This window comes from Gorilla gorilla, chromosome 5, assembly GCF_029281585.2.
Source record: "Gorilla gorilla gorilla isolate KB3781 chromosome 5, NHGRI_mGorGor1-v2.1_pri, whole genome shotgun sequence".
In the NCBI taxonomy this organism is placed as follows: Eukaryota; Metazoa; Chordata; class Mammalia; order Primates; family Hominidae; genus Gorilla; species Gorilla gorilla.
The window spans coordinates 109,918,923-109,938,872 of NC_073229.2; the positions used below are offsets into that span (position 1 = coordinate 109,918,923).

The following is a 19,950-nucleotide window of genomic DNA, read 5'->3' on the forward strand; positions in this document are numbered from 1 at the left end:
ACATTTGGGTTGGTTCCAAGTCTTTGCTATTGTGAATAGTGCTGCAATAAACATACGTGTGCATGTGTGTTTATAGCAGCATGATTTATAGTCCTTTGGGTATATACCCAGTAATGGGATGGCTGGGTCAAATGGTGTTTCTAGTTCTAGATCCCTGAGGAATCGCCACACTGACTTCCACAATGGTTGAACTAGTTTACAGTCCCACCAACAGTGTAAAAGTGTTCCTATTTATCCACATCCTCTCCAGCACCTGTTGTTTCCTGACTTTTTAATGATTGCCATTCTAACTGGTGTGAGATGGTATCTCATTGTGGTTTTGATTTGCATTTCTCTGATGGCCAGTGATGATGAGCATTTTTTCATGTGTTTTTTGGCTGCATAAATGTCTTCTTTTGAGAAGTGTCTGTTCATGTCCTTTGCCCACTTTTTGATGGGGTTGTTTGTTTTTTTCTTGTAAATTTGTTTGAGTTCATTGTAGATTCTGGATATTAGCCCTTTGTCAGATGAGTAGGTTGCAAAAATTTTTTCCCATTTTGTAGGTTGCCTGTTCACTCTGATGGTAGTTTCTTTTGCTGTACAGAAGCTCTTTAGTTTAATTAGATCCCATTTGTCAATTTTGTCTTTTGTTGCCATTGCTTTTGGTGTTTTAGACATGAAGTCCTTGCCCATGCCTATGTCCTGAATGGTACTGCCTAGGTTTTCTTCTAGGGTTTTTATGGTTTTATGTCTAACGTTTAAGTCTTTAATCCATCTTCAATTAATTTTTGTATAGGGTGTAAGGAAGGGATCCAGTTTCAGCTTTCTACATATGGCTAGCCAGTTTTCCCAGCACCATTTATTAAATAGGGAATCCTTTCCCCATTGCTTGTTTTTCTCAGGTTTGTCAAAGATCACATAGTTGTAGATATGCGGCGTTATTTCTGAGGGCTCTGTTCTGTTCCATTGATCTATATCTCTGTTTTGGTACCAGTACCATGCTGTTTTGGTTACTGTAGCCTTGTAGTATAGTTTGAAGTCAGGTAGTGTGATGCTTCCAGCTTTGTTCTTTTGGCTTAGGATTGACTTGGCGATGCTGGCTCTTTTTTGGTTCCATATGAACTTTAAAGTAGTTTTTTCCAATTCTGTGAAGAAAGGCATTGGTAGCTTGATGGGGATGGCATTGAATCTGTAAATGACCTTGGGCAGTATGGCCATTTTCACAATATTGATTCTTCCTACCCATGAGCATGGAATGTTCTTCCATTTGTTTGTATCCTCTTTAATTTCCTTGAGCAGTGGTTTGTAGTTCTCCTTGAAGAGGTCCTTCACATCCCTTGTAAGTTGGATTCCTAGGTATTTTATTCTCTTTAAAGCAATTGTGAATGGGAGTTCCCTCATGATTTGGCTCTCTGTTTGTCTGTTGTTGGTGTATAAGAATGCTTGTGATTTTTGTACATTGATTTTGTATCCTGAGACTTTGCTGAAGTTGCTTATCAGCTTAAGGAGATTTTGGGCTGAGACAATGGGGTTTTCTAGATATACAATCATGTCGTCTGCAAAGAGGGACAATTTGACTTCCTCTTTTCCTAATTGAATACCCTTTATTTCCTTCTCCTGCCTAATTGCCCTGGCCAGAACTTCCAACACTATGTTGAATAGGAGTGGTGAGAGAGGGCATCCCTGTCTTGTGCCAGTTTTCAAAGGGAATGCTTCCAGTTTTTGCCCATTCAGTATGATATTGGCTGTGGGTTTGTCATAGATAGCTCTTATTATTTTGAAATATGTCCCATCAATACCTAATTTATTGAGAGTTTTTAGCATGAAGGGTTGCTGAATTTTGTCAAAGGCTTTTTCTGCATCTATTGAGATAATCATGTGGTTTTTGTCTTTGGCTCTGTTTATATGCTGGATTACATTTATTGATTTGCGTATATTGAACCAGCCTTGCATCCCAGGGATGAAGCCCACTTGATCATGGTGGATAAGCTTTTTGATGTGCTGCTAGATTCGGTTTGCCAGTATTTTATTGAGGATTTTTGCATCAATGTTCATCAAGGATATTGGTCTAAAATTCTCTTTTTTGGTTGTGTCTCTGCCAGGCTTTGGTATCAGAATGATGCTGGCCTCATAAAATGAGTTAGGGAGAATTCCCTCTTTTTGTATTGATTGGAATAGTTTCAGAAGGAATGGTACCAGTTCCTCCTTGTACCTCTGGTAGAATTTGGCTGTGAATCCATCTGGTCCTGGACTCTTTTTGGTTGGTAAACTATTGATTATTGCCACAATTTCAGATCCTGTTATTGGTCTATTCAGAGATTCAACTTCTTCCTGGTTTAGTCTTGGGAGAGTGTATGTGTTGAGGAATTTATCCATTTCCTCTAGATTTTCTAGTTTATTCACATAGAGGTGTTTGTAGTATTCTCTGATGTTAGCTTGTATTTCTGTGGGATTGGTGGTGATATCCCCTTTATCATTTTTTATTGCATCTATTTGATTCTTCTCTCTTTTTTTCTTTATTAGTCTTGCTAGCAGTCTATCTATTTTGTTGATGCTTTCAAAAAACCAGCTCCTGGATTAATTAATTTTTTGAAGGGTTTTTTGTGTCTCTGTTTCCTTCAGTTCTGCTCTGATTTTAGTTATTTCTTGCCTTCTGCTAGCTTTTGAATGTGTTTGCTCTTGCTTTTCTAGTTCTTTTAATTGTGATGTTAGGGTGTCAATTTTGGATGTTTCCTGCTTTCTCTTGTGGGCATTTCGTGCTATAAATTTCCCTCTACACACTGCTTTGAATGCATCCCAGAGATTCTGGTATGTTGTGTCTTTGTTCTCGTTGGTTTCAAAGAACACGTTTATTTCTGCCTTCATTTCGTTATGTACCCAGTAGTCATTCGGGAGCAGGTTGTTCAGTTTCCATGTAGTTGAGTGGTTTTGAGTGAGATTCTTAATCCTGAGTTCTAGTTTGATTGCACTGTGGTCTGAGAGATAGTTTGTTATAATTTCTGTTCTTTTACATTTGCTGAGGAGAGCTTTACTTCCAACTATGTGGTCAATTTTGGAATAGGTGTGGTGTGGTGCTGAAAAAAATGTATGTTCTGTTGATTTGGGGTGGAGAGTTCTGTAGATGTCTATTAGGTCCGCTTGGTGCAGAGCTGAGTTCAATTCCTGGGTATCCTTGTTGACTTTCTGTCTCGTTGATCTGTCTAATGTTGACAGTGGGGTGTTAAAGTCTCCCATTATTATTGTGTGTGAGTCTAAGTCTCTTTGTAGGTCTCTGAGGACTTGCTTTATGAATGTGGGTGCTCCTGTATTGGGTGCATGTATATTTAGGATAGTTAGCTCTTTTTGTTGAATTGATCCCTTTACCATTATGTAATGGCCATCTTTGTCTCTTTTGATCTTTGTTGGTTTAAAGTCTGTTTTATCAGAGACTAGGATTGCAACCCCTGCCTTTTTTTGTTTCCCATTTGCTTGACAGATCTTCCTCCATCCCTTTATTTTGAGCCTATGTGTGTCTCTGCATGTGAGATGGGTTTCCTGAATACAGCACACTGATGGGTCTTGAATCTTTATCCAATTTGCCAGTCTGTGTCTTCTAATTGGAGCATTTAGTCCATTTACATTTAAAGTTAGTATCGTTATGCGTGAATTTGATCCTGTCATTATGATGTTAGCTGGTTATTTTGCTCGTTAGTTGATGCAGTTTCTTCCTAGTCTCGATGGTGTTTACAATTTGGCATGAGTTTGCAGCGGCTGGTACCGGTTGTTCCTTTCCATGTTTAGCACTTCCTTCAGGAGCTCTTTTAGGGCAGGCCTGGTGGTGATAAAATCTCTCAGCATTTGCTTGTCTGTAAAGTATTTTATTTCTCCTTCACTTATGAAGCTTAGTTTGGCTGGATATGAAATTCTGGCTTGAAAATTCTTTTCTTTAAGAATGTTGAATATTGGCCCCCACTCTCTTCTGGCTTGGAGGGTTTCTGCCGAGAGATCCGCTTTTAGTCTGATGGGCTTCCCTTTGAGGGTAACGCGACCTTTCTCTCTGGCTGACCTTAACATTTTTACCTTCATTTCAACTTTGGTGAATCTGACAATTATGTGTCTTGGGGTTGCTCTTCTCGAGGAGTATCTTTGTGGCGTTCTCTGTATTTCCTGAATCTGAATGTTGGCCTGCCTTGCTAGATTTGGGAAGTTCTCCTGGATAATATCCTGCAGAGTGTTTTCCAACTTGGTTCCATTCTCCCCATCACTTTCAGATACACCAATCAGACGTAGATTTGGTGTTTTCACATAGTCCCTTATTTCTTGGGGCTTTGCTCATTTCTGTTTATTCTTTTTTCTCTAAACTTCCCTTCTCGCTTCATTTCATTCATTTCATCTTCCATTGCTGATACCCTTTCTTCCAGTTGATCGCATCGGCTCCTGAGGCTTCTGCATTCTTCACGTAGTTCTTGAGCCTTGGTTTTCAGCTCCATCAGCTCCTTTAAGCACTTCTCTGTATTGGTTATTCTAGTTATACATTCTTCTAAATTTTTTTCAAAGTTTTCAACTTCTTTGCCTTTGGTTTGAATGTCCTCCCATAGCTCAGAGTAATTTGATCATCTGAAGCCTTCTTCTCTCAGCTTGTCAAAGTCGTTCTCCATCCAGCTTTGTTCCATTGCTGGTGAGGTACTGCGTTCTTTTGGAGGAGGAGAGGTGCTCTGCGTTTTAGAGTTTCCAGTTTTTCTGTTCTGTTTTTTCCCCATCTTTGTGGTTTTATCTACTTTTGGTCTTTGATGATGGTGATGTACAGATGGGTTTTCGGTGTGGATGTCCTTTCTGTTTGTTAGTTTTCCTTCTAACAGACAGGACCCTCAGCTGCAGGTCTGTTGGAATACCCTGCCGTGTGAGGTGTCAGTGTGCCCCTGCTGGGGGATGCCTCCCAGTTTGGCTGCTCGGGGGTGAGGGGTCAGAGACCCACTTGAGGAGGCAGTCTGCCCGTTCTCAGATCTCCAGCTGCGTGCTGGGAGAACCACTGGTCTCTTCAAAGCTGTCAGACAGGGACATTTAAGTCTGCAGAGGTTACTGCTGTCTTTTTGTCTGTGCCCTGCCCCCAGAGGTGGAGCCTACGGAGGCAGGCAGGCCTCCTTGGGCTGTGGTGGGCTCCACCCAGTTCGAGCTTCGCGGCTGCTTTGTTAACCTAAGCAAGCCTGGGCAATGGCGGGCACCCCTCCCCCAGCCTCGCTGCCACCTTGCAGTTTGATCTCCGACTGCTGTGCTAGCAATCAGCGAGATTCCGTGGGCGTAGGACCCTCCGAGCCAGGTGCGGGATATAATCTCATGGTGCACCGTTTTTTAAGCCTGTCAGAAAAGTGCAGTATTCGGGTGGGAGTGACCCGATTTTCCAGGTGCCGTCCGTCACCCCTTTCTTTGACTAGGAAAGGGAACTCCCTGACCCCTTGCGCTTCCAAGTGAGGCAATGCCTCACCCTGCTTCTGCTCACACACGGTGCGTGCACCCACTGACCTGCGCCCACTGTCTGGCACTTCCTAGTTAGATGAACCCTGTACCTCAGATGGAAATGCAGAAATCACCCATCTTCTGCGTCACTCACGCTGGGAGCTGTAGACCGGAGCTGTTCCTATTCGGCCATCTTGGCTCTGCAAATCGAAAACCTTGTTTTAATGTACAGAACCAAATTCTAGTTTTGCATCAGTGTACTTTTGATATTAATTCTCATTTTTTAGAAAAAACTTAGAACTTTTTTCCTAATCTTAGCCAGTTTGATTGCACATAAAAATTCTTTCACAAGATTCATTTTTCACAAATATTTTACAACTTTCTTATCCATTCAATTTTTGCCCTATATTTTCTTATTTTTCATCTCGAAACAACTACTCTACTTTATGACAAAAATTACTCTCTTTTGTTGGGTGTGGTGCCTCACTCCTGTAATCCCAGCACTTTGGGAGGCTGAGATCACTTGAGGTCAAAAGTTTGAGACCAGCCTGGCCAACATGGTGAAACTCCATTTCTACTAAAAAAAACAAAAACAAAAACAAAAAAAACAAAATCAGCCAGGCATGGTGGCACACTCCTGTAGTCTCAGCTACTCAGGAGGCTGAGGCAGGAGAATCACTTGAACCCAGGAGGTAGAGGCTTCAGTGAGCCAAGATCATGTCACTGCATTCCAGCTGGGTGACAGAGTGAAACTCCATCTCAAAAAAAAAAAAAAAAAAAGGAAAGAAATATTAAATCTGCCAACTTTTTCTCCTGGTTACTCTCCCACCATGAAGTCAAAAAGAAAGCTGGATAAAGTATTTATGAAGGATAAATCAAGTGAATTGCCTTCTTTTTCAGAGTTATCCATGCTAACTCCAGGCATAGGGAATGCATTCTTGGCCCTGGAGTCAGTTATCTAGTTAAGAAACAAAGGTAAATTTAAAGACCACCTATCAAACTAAAGCAGTCTCCAAAATACACCTTTATGGGGATTTAGCTAGCTATTTTGAAATTCTTTGTAAGAAATTTACAACTACAAAAGAAATCTCCCTTTGTAGGAGTGTGTCCCTCTCTGCACCAGGAAGAGAGAGAGAGCTAGAAAGGAGAGAATGTCACTAGAAACGCTTACAATGGAAAAGGCATTGGCTTAAGTTTATATAACAAGTCTCACCTTTGACAATTTTGTCTTAACAAGGTTTCCTACTTAGATCTTTGTGCCGGCAAATAATGGTGTTTAAGTTCTGTGCCTTTAAGATGTAAATTTCCTACCTTGTTTCACCTAAGAGTCATCCCTTTGGAAGTAAAAATTTTGGGTTGTTGGGATAGCGATTGCTTAGGGCAATGGAAGAGGTAACTAAAAGAGATATAGTCTGAAAGGGGAAGATAAACTATTTGGAAACTGGGAAAATGAAAAGTTTTAATGAAGGCTATATGATCTGCTTCTGCCTGTATTTTTATATATGTCTGTATGTGTGTATATGTTGTATTTGTGTGATATTTTTCCACCTCAGATGATATTGCCAAAATTTATAAAGAGTTCTATTCAGCTTAAAGTGAAAAAAGTGCTAATATAAAATATTCTCTCACAAAAATAAAAACTAACTCAAATGGCTTTTAGTTCTTGTGAGCTGAGATAACCTTCAGTAAGTAAAGCTAGTTTTTAAAAATGTTGATAAAATAAAAACAGAAATGTCTTCAAAATTGTCAGCATTTACATTATAAGTGTGCATTTTTAAACCTAGATTTAATATCAAATGAGCTTGTTATCTCCTAGATATATGAGATCATAAAGCTATAAATCCTGTCCTTGGCTAGTTTTAAGGAGCAATTCAAGCATAGTTATTATGAATGAGTCATTAGCTTTGCACAGTGGCAGTACTGTAGCTAGTGAGGTTTATCCGAGGTGCAGATATTGCTAATTAAAAACTTTTTTTCACCATTCCAAGATGGCCGAATAGGAACAGCTCTGGTCTACAGCTCCCAGCAAGATCGATGAAGAAGATGGGTGATTTCTGCATTTCCAACTGAGGTACATGGTTCATCTCATTGGGACTGGTTGGATAGTGGGTGTAGACCATGGAGGGTGAGCCAAAGCGGGGCGGGGCATCGCCTACTTGGGAAGTGCAAGAGGTCAGGGGAATACCCTTTCCTAGCCAAGGGAACCCGTGACAGACTGTACCTGGGAAAATGGGACACTCCTGCACAAATACTGCACTTTTCCTATGGTCTTAGCAACCAGCAGACCAGGAGATTCTTTCCTGTGCCTGGCTCAGTGGGTCCCATGCCCATGGAGGCTTGCTCACTGCTAGTGCAGCAGTCTGAGATCAACTTGCGAGGCTGCAGCCTGATGGAGGGAGGCGTGTCCACCATTTCTGAGGCTTGAGCAGGTAAACAAAGTGGCCAGGAAGCTTGAACTAGATGGAGCCCACTACAGCTCAGCAAGGCCTACTGCCTCTATAGACTCTACATCCATGGGCAGGGCATACCTGAACAAAAGGCAGCAGAAACTTCTGCAGACTTAAACGCCCCTGTCTGACAGCTCTGAAGAGAGCAGTGGTTCTCCCAGCATGGTGTTTGAGCTTTGGGAACAGACAGACTGCCTCCTCAAGTGGGTCCCTGACCCCAGTGTAGCTTAACTGGGAAACACTTCCCAGTAGGGGCCGACAGACACCTCATACAGGTGGGTGCCCCTCTGGGATGAAGCTTCCAGAGGAAGGATCAGGCAGCAATATTTGCTGTTCTGCAGGCTCCGCTGGTGATACCCAGGCAAACAAGGTCTGGAGTGGACTTCCAGCAAACTCCAACAGACCTGCAGCTGAGGGACCTGACTGTTAGAAGAAAAACTAACAAACAGAAAGGAATAGTATCAACATCAACAAAAAGGGCATCTGCAACAAAACCCCATGTGTAGATCACCAACATCAAAGACCAAAAGTAGACAAAACCACAAATATGGGGAGAAACCAGAGCAGAAAAGCTGAAAATTCTAAGAACCGAGTGCCTCTTCTCCTCCAAAGGATCATAGCTCCTCGCCAGCAGTGGAACAAAGCTGGATGAGGAATGATTTTGATGAGTTGACAGAGGTAGGCTTCAGAAGGTCGGTAATAACACACTTCTCCAAACTAAAGGAGCATGTTCTAACCGTCGCAAGGAAGGTAAAAACCTTGAAAAAATGTTAGACTAATGGCTAACTAGAATAAACAGTGTAGAGATGACCTTAAATTACCTGATGGAGCTGATAACCATGGCATGAGAACTTTGTGACACATGCACAAGCTTCAATAGCCAATTCAATCAAGTGGAAGAAAGGATATCAGTGATTGCGGGTCAAATTAATCAAAAAAGCGAGAACACAAGTTTAGAGAAAAAAGAGTAAAAAGAAATGAACAAAGCCCCAAGAAATATGGGACTATGTGAAAAGACCAAACCTATGTTTGATTGGTGTACCTGAAAGTGTTGGGGAGAATGGAACCAAGTTGGAAAACATTCTGCAGGATATTATCCAGAACTTCCCCAACCTAGCAAGGCAGGCCAACATTCAAATTCAGGAAACACACAGAAATCCACAAAGATACTCCTCGAAAAGAGCAACTCCAAGACACATAATTGTCAGATTCACCAAGGGTGACATGAAAGAAAAAATGTTAAGGTCAGTGAGAGAGAAAGGTCGGGTTACCCACAAAGGGAGGCCCATCAGCCTAACAGCAAATCTCTTGGCAGAAACTCTACAAGCCAGAAGAGAGTGGGGGCCAATATTCAACATTCTTAAAGAAAAGAATTTTCAACCCAGAATTTCGTATCCAGCCAAACTAAGCTTCATAAGTGAAGGAGAAATAAAATTCTTTACAGACAAACAAATGCTGAGAGATTTTATCACCACCAGGCCTGCCCTAAAAGAGCTCCTGAAGGAAGCACTAAACATGGAAAGGAACAACTGGTAGCAGCCACTGCAAAATCATGCCAAATTGTAAAGACCATCGATGCTAGGAAGAAACTGCATCAACTAACGAGCAAAATAACCAGCTAACATCATAATGACAGGATCAAATTCACACATAACAATATTGGCCTTAAATGTAAATGGGCTAAATGCTCCAATTAAAAGACACAGTCTGGCAAATTGGATAAAGAATCAAGACCCATCAGTGTGCTGTATTCAGGAGACCCATCTCACGTGCAGAGACACACATAGGCTCAAAATAAAGGGATGGAGGAAGATCTGTCAAGCAAATGGAAAACCAAAAAATGGCAGGGGTTGCAATCCTAGTCTCTGATAAAACAGACTTTAAACCAACAAAGATCAAAAGAGACAAAGAAGGCCATTACATAATGGTAAAGGGATCAATACAACAAGAAGAGCTAACTATTCTAAATATATATGCACCCAATACAGGAGCACCCACATTCATAAAGCAAGTCCTTAGAGACCTACAAAGAGAATTAGACTCCCACACAATAATAATGGGAGACTTTAACACCCCACTGTCAACATGGGACAGATCAATGAGACAGAAAGTTAAAAAGGATATCCAGGAATTGAACTCAGCACCAAGTGGACCTAATAGACATCTACAGAACTCTCCACCCCAAATCAACAGAATATACATTCTTCTCAGCACCACATCGCACTTATTCCAAAATTGACCACATAGTTGGAAGTAAAGCTCTCCTCAGCAAATGTAGAATTTCAGAAATTATAACAAACTGTCTCTCAGACCACACTGCAATCAAACTAGAACTCAGGATTAAGAAACTCACTCAAAACCACTCAACTACATGGAAACTGAACAACCTGCTCCCGAATGACTACTGGGTACATAACGAAATGAAGGCAGAAATAAACATGTTCTTTGAAACCAGTGAGAACAAAGACACAACATACCAGAATCTCTGGGACACATTCAAAGCAGTGTGTAGAGGGAAATTTATAGCACTAAATGCCCACAAGAGAAAGCAGGAAAGATCTAAAATTGACACCCTAACATCACAATTAAAAGAACTAGAAAAGCAAGAGCAAACACATTCAAAAGCTAGCAGAAGGCAAGAAATAACTAAGATCAGAGCAGAACTGAAGGAGATAGAGACACAAAAAACCCTTCAAAAAATCAATGAATCCAGGAGCTGGTTTTTTGAAAAGATCAACAAAATTGATAGACCACTAGCAAGACTAATTAAGAAGAAAAGAGAGAAGAATCAAACAGATGCAATAAAAAATGATAAAGGGGATATCACCACTGATCCCACAGAAATACAAACTACCATCAGAGAATACTATAAACACCTCTATGCAAATAAACTGCCTCTGTGCATATTTTACGTTTGTCCTAAAGGTTTCTCCATATAGAGTAAACTGCAATCTAACTTGTGTCAACAGACTGTAATCCACTCTTGTAAAAAGTAGCTGAGTCTCAGCCAATCACAGCAGTTGAGTTTCAGTCAATCATAGGCAGCCATCTGTAAAAATGAAGTTGAATTAAGGTGAACACTGAATTCTAACTAATCTAGATGTCACGGTACCTCATTTTCATTTTCTGTATATCACTTACTTTTCTATGGCTGTAAATATAACCTGCACATGTGATGGGGCAGAACATTTTGAACCATTTTGGTCCAGACTGCTGCCTGATTCTAGAATCACAAATAAAAGCCATAAGATCTATAAAACCATATTTCTTGTAATTTTATCTTTTAACAATTCTTATGAAGTCCAAAGTAGGAAAATTGTTTACTAAAATCTGATAATAGATGTGACTGTTACTGAGGCTCATGTGTAAATCAAGGGAAAAACAGACGGAGTACATTGTAGGTGCTCAAAAATTTTAAAGTAAATGTATTTCAGAGAAATATTGGCCATTTACAGCAATTTGGGCTCATTATATTCATCATTTTCTGGATAATTAAAAACAATGTAAAAAGTGAAGTAGAAGCCCTCTTATGTGATTCTATATTTGGTCTTGTTACCATGAAAAACTATGCTCAGACTTGCAGATAAGTCATTTGGGTTTACTTAAAGATTAATATACCCAAATTTTCTGCCCTCCTTTTGTGAGAATTCCAGGCAGTTGTCAGAATAAAGCTTTTATACCATATACTGAGGTCAGCAGTGTAAGAGCAGTGTACTTTTAAGGGTCAAAAGTTTACACAAATATTCCCAGATAATGCCAGCTGTTATGGTTTGATTTTTAACCACAGACAGACTTTTTGTATTTCAGGTCATATAGACCCAAGTTCATTTTAGAATCAGACCATATATACATTCCACAGAAGTTTTTATCTAAATACACATGTATATAAAAAATGAGCATCTAAAGAAAAAACCTTTTAGTGTTAGTGAATCCAAAAAGTTCATTAAGTGGAGAATCCTTCAAAAGACAATAAGTACCTAAAATGTTTTACTTTAGAATAAAATATATAAATGAATATTTTACCAATCTTTTGATAGAGAGTGAAGCCTTTTTTTTTTTCTTAGATGGAGTTTTGCTCTTGTTGCCCAGGCTGGAGTGCAATGATGTGATCTTGGCTTACTGCAACTTTCACCTCCAGGGTTCAAGCGATTCTCTTACCTCCACTTTCCAAGCAGGTGTGATTACAGTCATGTGACATCATGTCCGGCTAATTTTGTATTTTTAATAGAGATGGGGTTTCACTATGTTGGTCAGGCTAGTCTCAAACTCCTGACCCCAGGTGATCCACCTGCCTCGGCTTCCCAAATTGCTGGGATTACAGGCGTGAGCCACCTTGACCGGCCGGTGAAGGCTTTTATTAAAAATTATTTTTAAGCAGTTTGCTGATGTGAGGCTTTTAGGTTTAGAATTTTTTGAAGTTTTTATTACTTCTATTTTCTATATTTTATAGTTTTCTTGTCTGTGTAGTTTCAAAAGAAAGTCTTTTTCTCCAATTATCTTTTCCTGAAGTCATCCCAAAGAATCCAACTTAGTTTTCTTTAACAACAGTTTCTTTCTTTTTCAATGAATAATTCATCTGTATGTTATTTAATTGGACAAATTTAAAACAAGTACAATTGACATAAATAGTTCAGGATCAAATGATAGATGCTTCGAAAACGGGCACTTCATTCAGTGGGAGCTAGGGAGTGGAAGCACATCAGAGCCTACCTGCTTAGTCCCAAGACTTCCTCTTGTTTTGTGGGTCTATGTTTCAAAGCAGGAATGGAGAGCACTTGCTAGACAATTAATTGATGATGAGTTGAAAGAGACTCTATTTTACAAAGTTTTTGTTTGAGTTACCAGTACCATAAAAGGAACAGCATTTTATTCTGAATTATTCATATTGTCTATTAATACTAACCAAGTTTTCAGGTGCTTGTCTTTCCCTCACTAAAATGTGCTGATATAAATTGGCCTAGCAACAGAGGGCATTTTGTGTTTGCTAAATGATTTGGTTCAAATTATTTCATATGCAACTGAAAAATATTTACCAATGAATTTAAATGCCTATTCCATCACAAGAGGGCACTCAAGCTCCATTTTTAAAGCAAGTTCTATTTCAGACATCAATTCTGGAAGAATTAAAATTGAAATAAAATTTAGACCTACACATTGAATTTCAACTTCAGTAAACTGTTTTTTAAAATTTTATTATTACTATACTTTAAGTTTTAGGGTACATGTGCACAATGTGCTGGTTAGTTACATATGTATACATGTGCCATGCTGGTGTGCTGCACCCATTAACTCGTCATTTAGCATATCTCCTAATGCTATCCCTCCCCCCTCCCCCCACCCCACAACAGTCCCCACAGTGTGATGTTCCCCTTCCTGTGTCCATGTGTTCTCATTGTTCAATTCCCACCTATGAGTGAGAACACGTGGTGTTTGGTTTTTTGTCCTTGGGATAGTTTACTGAGAATGATGATTTCCAATTTCATCCATGTCCCTACAAAGGACGGGAACTCATCATTTTTTATGGCTGCATAGTATTCCATGGTGTATATGTGCCACATTTTCTTAATCCAGTCTATCATTGTTGGACATTTGGGTTGGTTCCAAGTCTTTGCTATTGTGAATAGTGCCGCAATAAACATACGTGTGCATGTGTCTTTAGAGAAGCATGATTTATAATCCTTTGGGTATTATAATCCATCCCAGTAATGGGATGGCTGGGTCAAATGGTATTTCTAGTTCTAGATCCCTGAGGAATCGCCACACTGACTTCCACAATGGTTGAAGTAGTTTACAGTCCCACCAACAGTGTAAAAGTGCTTCTGTTTCTCCACATCCTCTCGAGCACCTGTTGTTTCCTGACTTTTTAATGATTGCCATTCTAACTGGTGTGAGATGGTATCTATCTCATTGTGGTTTTGATTTGCATTTCTCTGATGGCCAGTGATGATGAGCATTTTTTCATGTGTCTTTTGGCTGCATAAATGTCTTCTTTTGAGAGGTGTCAGTTCATATCCTTTGCCCACTTTTTGATGGGGTTGTTTGTTTTTTTCTTGTAAATTTGTTGGAGTTCATTGTAGATTCTGGATATTAGCCCTTTGTCAGATGAGGAGGTTGCGAAAATTTTCTCCCATGTTGTAGGTTGCCTGTTCACTCTGATGGTAGTTTCTTTTGCTGTGCAGAAGCTCTTTAGTTTAATGAGATCCCATTTGTCAATTTTGTCTTTTGTTGCCATTGCTTTTGGTGTTTTAGACATGAAGTCCTTGTCCATGCCTATGTCCTGAATGGTAATGCCTAGGTTTTCTTCCAGGGTTTTTATGATTTTAGGTCTAACATATAAGTGTTTAATCCATCTTGAATTAATTTTTGTATAAGGTGTAAGGAAGGGATCCAGTTTCAGCTTTCTACATATGGCTAGCCAGTTTTCCCAGCAGCATTTATTAAATAGGGAATCCTCTCCCCATTGCTTGTTTTTCTCAGGTTTGTCAAAGATCACATAGTTGTAGATATGCGGCATTATTTCTGAGGGCTCTGTTCTGTTCCATTGATCTATATCTCTGTTTTGGTACCAGTACCATGCTGTTTTGGTTACTGTAGCCTTGTAGTATAGTTTGAAGTCAGGTAGTGTGATGCTTCCAGCTTTGTTCTTTTGTCTTAGGGTTGACTTGGCCATGGGGGCTCTTTTTTGGTTCCATATGAACTTTAAAGTAGTTTTTTCCAATTCTGTGAAGAAAGTCATTGGTAGCTTGATGGGGATGGCATTGAATGTATAAATTACCTTGGGCCGTATGGCCATTTTCATGATACTAATTCTTCCTACCCATGAGCATGGAATGTTCTTCCATTTCTTTGTGTCCTCTTTTATTTCATTGAGCAGTGGTTGTAGTTCTTATTGAAGAGGTCCTTCACATCCCTTGTAAGTTCGATTCCTAGGTATTTTATTCTCTTTGAAGCAATTGTGAATGGGAGTTCACTCATGATTTGGCTCTCTGTTTGTCTGTTATTGGTGTATAAGAATGCTTGTGATTTTTGTACATTGATTTTGTATCCTGAGACTTTGCTGAAGTTGCTTATCAGCTTAAGGAGATTTTGGGCTGAGACAATGGGGTTTTCTAGATATACAATCATGTCATCTGCAAACAGGGACAATTTGACTTCCTCTTTTCCTAATTGAATACGCTTTTTTTCCTTCTCCTGCCTAATTGCCCTGGCCAGAACTTCCAACACTATGTTGAATAGGAGCGGTGAGAGAGGGCATCCCTGTCTTGTGCCAGTTTTCAAAGGGAATGCTTCCAGTTTTTGCCCATTCAGTATGATATTGGCTGTGGGTTTGTCATAGATAGCTCTTATTATTTTGAGATACGTCCCATCAATACCTAATTTATTGAGAGTTTTCGGCATGAAGCGTTGCTGAATTTTGTCAATGGCCTTTTCTGCATCTATTGAGATAATCATATGGTTTTTGTCTTTGGCTCTGTTTATATGCTGGATTACATTTATTGATTTGCGTATATTGAACCAGCCTTGCATCCCAGGGATGAAGCCCACTTGATCATGGTGGATAAGCTTTTTGATGTGCTGCTGGATTTGGTTTGCCAGTATTTTATTGAGGATTTTTGCAGCAATGTGCATCAAGGATATTGGTCTAAAATTCTCTTTTTTGGTTGTGTCTCTGCCAGGCTTTGGTATCAGGATGATGCTGGCCTCATAAAATGAGTTAGGGAGGATTCCCTCTTTTTCTATTGATTGGAATAGTTTCAGAAGGAATGGTACCAGTTCCTCCTTGTACCTCTGGTAGAATTTGGCTGTGAATCCATCTGGTCCTGGACTCTTTTTGGTTGGTAAACTATTGATTATTGCCACAATTTCAGATCCTGTTATTGGTCTATTCAGAGATTCAACTTCTTCCTGGTTTAGTCTTGGGAGGGTGTATGTGTTGAGGAATTTATCCATTTCTTCTAGATTTTCTAGTTTATTTGCGTTGAGGTGTTTGTAGTATTCTCTGATGTTAGCTTGTATTTCTGTGGGATTGGTGGTGATATCCCCCTTATCATTTTTTATTGCATCTATTTGATTCTTCTCTGTTTTCTTCTTCACTAGTCTTGCTAGTGATCTATCAATTTTGTTGATCCTTTCAAAAAACCAGCTCCTGGATTCATTAATTTTTTGAAGGGTTTTTTGTGTTTCTATTTCCTTCAGTTCTGCTCTGATTTTGGTTATTTCTTGCCTTCTGCTAGCTTTTGGATGTGTTTGCTCTTGCTTTTCTAGTTCTTTTAATTGTGATGTTAGGGTGTCAATTTTGGATGTTTCCTGCTTTCTCTTGTGGGCATTTGGTGCTATAAATTTCCCTCTACACACTGCTTTGAATGTGTCCCAGAGATTCTGGTATGTTGTGTCTTTTTCTCACTGGTTTCAAAGAACATGTTTATTTCTGCCTTCATTTCGTTATGTACCCAGTAGTCATTCGGGAGCAGGTTGTTCAGTTTCCATGTAGTTGAGTGGTTTTGAGTGAGTTTCTTAATCCTGAGTTCTAGTTTGATTGCAGTGTGGTCTGAGAGACAGTTTGTTATAATTTCTGAAATTTTACATTTGCTGAGGAGAGCTTTACTTCCAACTATGTGGTCAATTTTGGAATAGGTGTGATGTGGTGCTGAAAAGAATGTATATTCTGTTGATTTGGGGTGGAGAGTTCTGCAGATGTCTATTAGGTCCGCTTGGTGCAGACCTGAGTTCAATTAGTTGATATCCTTGTTAACTTTCTGTCTCGTTGTTCTGTCTAATGTTGACAGTGGGGTGTTAAAGTCTCTCATTATTATTGTGTGGGAGTCTAAGTCTCTTTGTAGGTCTCTAAGGACTTGCTTTATGAATGTGGGTGCTCCTGTATTGGGTGCATATATATTTAGGATAGTTAGCTCTTCTTGTTGTATTGATCCCTTTACCATTATGTAATGGCCTTCTTTGTGTCTTTTGATCTTTGTTGGTTTAAAGTCTGTTTTATCAGAGACTAGGATTGCAACCCCTGCCTTTTTTTGTTTCCCGTTTGTTTGGTAGATCTTCCTCCATCCTTTTGTTTTGAGCCTATGTGTGTCTCTGCACGTGAGATGGGTCTCCTGAATACAGCACACTGATGGGTCTTGACTCTTTATCCAATTTGTCAGTCTGTGTCTTTTAATTGGAGCATTTAGTCCATTTACATTTAAAGTTAATATCGTTATGTGTGAATTTGATCCTGTCATTATGATGTTAGCTGGTTATTTTGCTCGTTAGTTGATGCAGTTTCTTCCTAGTCTCGATGGTGTTTACATTTTGGCATGATTTTGCAGTGGCTGCTACCAGTTGTTCCTTTCCATGTTTAGCGCTTCCTTCAGGAGCTCTTTTAGGGCAGGCCTGGTGGTGATGAAATCTCTCAGCATTTGCTTGTCTGTAAAGTATTTTATTTCTCCTTCACTTATGAAGCCTAGTTTGGCTGGATATGAAATTCTGGGTTGGAAAATTCTTTTCTTTAAGAATGTTGAATATTGGCCCCCACACTCTTCTGGCTAGTAGAGTTTCTGCTGAGAGTTCCGCTGTTAGTCTGACGGGCTTCCGTTTGTGTGTAACCCGACCTTTCTCTCTGGCTGCCCTGAACATTTTTTCCTTCATTTCAACTTTGGTGAATCTGACAATTATGTGTCTTGGAGTTGCTCTTCTCGAGGAGTATCTTTGTGGCGTTCTCTGTATTTCCTGAATCTGAATGTTGGCCTGCCTTGCTAGATTGTGGAAGTTCTCCTGGATAATATCCTGGAGAGTGTTTTCCAATTTGGTTCCATTCTCCCTGTCACTTTCAGGTTCACCAATCAGATGCAGATTTGGTCTTTTCACATAGTCCCATATTTCTTGGAGGCTTTGTTTGTTTCTTTTTATTTTTTTTCTCTAAACTTCCCTTCTCACTTCATTTCATTCATTTCATCTTCCATCACTGATACCATTTCTTCCAGTTGATCGCATTGGCTCCTGAGGCTTCTGTATTCTTCACGTAGTTCTCGAGCCTTGGCTTTCAGATCCATCAGCTCCTTTAAGCACCTCTCTGTATTGGTTATTCTAGTTGTACATTCGTGTAAATTTGTTTCAAAGTTTTCAACTTCTTTGCCTTTGGTTTGAATTTCCTCCTGTAGCTTGGAGTATTTTGATCATCTGAAGCATTCTTCTCTCAACTCGTCAAAGTCATTCTCTGTCCAGCTTTGTTCCGTTGCTGGTAAGGAGCTGCGTTCCAATGGAGGAGGAGAGCCGCTCTGCTTTTTAGAGTTCCCAGTTTTTCTGCTGTGTTTTTTCCCCATCTTTGTGGTATTATCTACTTTTGGTCTTTGAGGATGGTGATGTACAGATGGGTTTTTTGTGGATGTCCTTTCTGTTTGTTAGTTTTCCTTCTAACAGACAGGACCCTCAGCTGCAGGTCTGTTGGAGTTTGCTAGACGTCCACTCCAGACCCTGTTTGCCTGGGTATCAGTCTGCAGAATCGCGGATTTTCGTGAACAGCGAATGCTGCTGTCTGATTGTTCCTCTTTAAGTTTTGTCTCATAGGAGTACCCGGCCGTGTGAGGTGTCAGTCTGCCCCTACATTTTTATTTTATTTCAATAGTTTTTGGGATACAGGTGATTTTTGGGTATATTGATAAGTTCTTTAGTGGTCATTTCTGAGAGTTTGGTGCATCCATCATGCAAGCTGTGCAAACTGTATTCAATATATAGTCTTTTATCCCTTATCCAACCTCCCACTGTTTCCCCTGGAATCCTCAAATTTCATATTATTTTTATGCCTTTGTGTGCTCATAGCTTAGCTCCCACTTATAGGTCAGAACATATAATATTTGGTTTTCCATTCCTGAGTTAGTTCACTTAGAATAATGGCCTCCAGCTCTAGCCAAGTTGCTGCAAAAGACATTATTTCATTCCTTTTTGTGGCTGAGTTGTATTCTATGATGAATATTTACACAACATTTTCTTTATCCACTTGTTGGTTGATGGGCACTTAGGTTGGTTGCATATTTTTGCCATTGTGAATTGTGCTGCTATAACATGTGTGTGCATGTGTCCTTTTCATATAATAAGTTCTTTTCCTTTGGGTAGATACACAGTGGTGGGATGGCTGGATCGAATGGTAGTTCTAGTTTTAGTTCTTTAAGGAATCTCCATACTGTTTTTCATAGTGATTGTACTAGTTTACATACCCACAAGTAGTGTAAAATTGTTCCCTTTTCACCACATCCATGCCAACATCTGTTTTTTGACTTTTAAATTATGGTATTCTTGCAGGAGTAAGGTCTGCCCTAGATTTCAATAGCAATGTTTAAATCAGTAAATTTATAAGCTTTACTAACACCATACTGAGTACTTTACCTTACAGAAAATCTTCCCACTGTTGGGAATTGAGAAAAAAAAGAGAGCAGCCCTTGACATCCAGATGCTGGACTTGCACTCACAGGGAGGCCATGTTAGCCTCCTATTAGACATAATCAGTCTCACAGAACACTAATCTCAGACAAGTTATACTGAAACCGTGGTAAAATGAGATAAAACAAGGCCACTTCATAATACTATCATAATATTGTCTAAGTAGAGGCAAAAACAAGGTCATTGTGCCACCCACAAATATCCACAAAACACTCCTTTCTCAAAAATTAAATGCTATTTCTATGCCAGTTACAGTTTTTTCTTTGTACTAGTCTTCTTTCCCATAGTCTAAAATTGATATACTCAATCATTGACTCTCTCGTCCCCCCAGCAAAGTCCAAATATATAATTTGTTCTTTCTACCCCTCTCTTAGACATCTTTCAGTTACCCAGGGTATATATTCCTCCTCTCTGCCACAAATAATTAACCCAACTTGTTCAGCTAAAAGTGTGTTTCTGGTGGTTCCTAGGTAGAGGGCATTGACAGAATACATAAATAAATTAGTAATTAGTTGGCTCAGCAAACATTCATTAAATTGTAGTATGGGGTTCCAAGCTACTTGAATGTTTTTAATTAAAGTCTTTGAGAATAGGATGAAAGTTACAGACCCTTCTGCCAGAAAAATGAACATTCATTCAAACATTTGCACACACTTTCAGAAGT

The 19,950-nt window shown here is 39.6% G+C and overlaps 2 pseudogenes; both read left to right on the forward strand.

The window, feature by feature from the left end:
- The window catches only part of LOC101152038 (heat shock protein HSP 90-alpha A2-like), an 85,576-nt pseudogene that overhangs the window by 18,682 nt on the left and 46,944 nt on the right, over positions 1–19,950 (forward strand).
- On the forward strand, positions 7,313–7,485 carry LOC115935057 (uncharacterized; annotated as a pseudogene).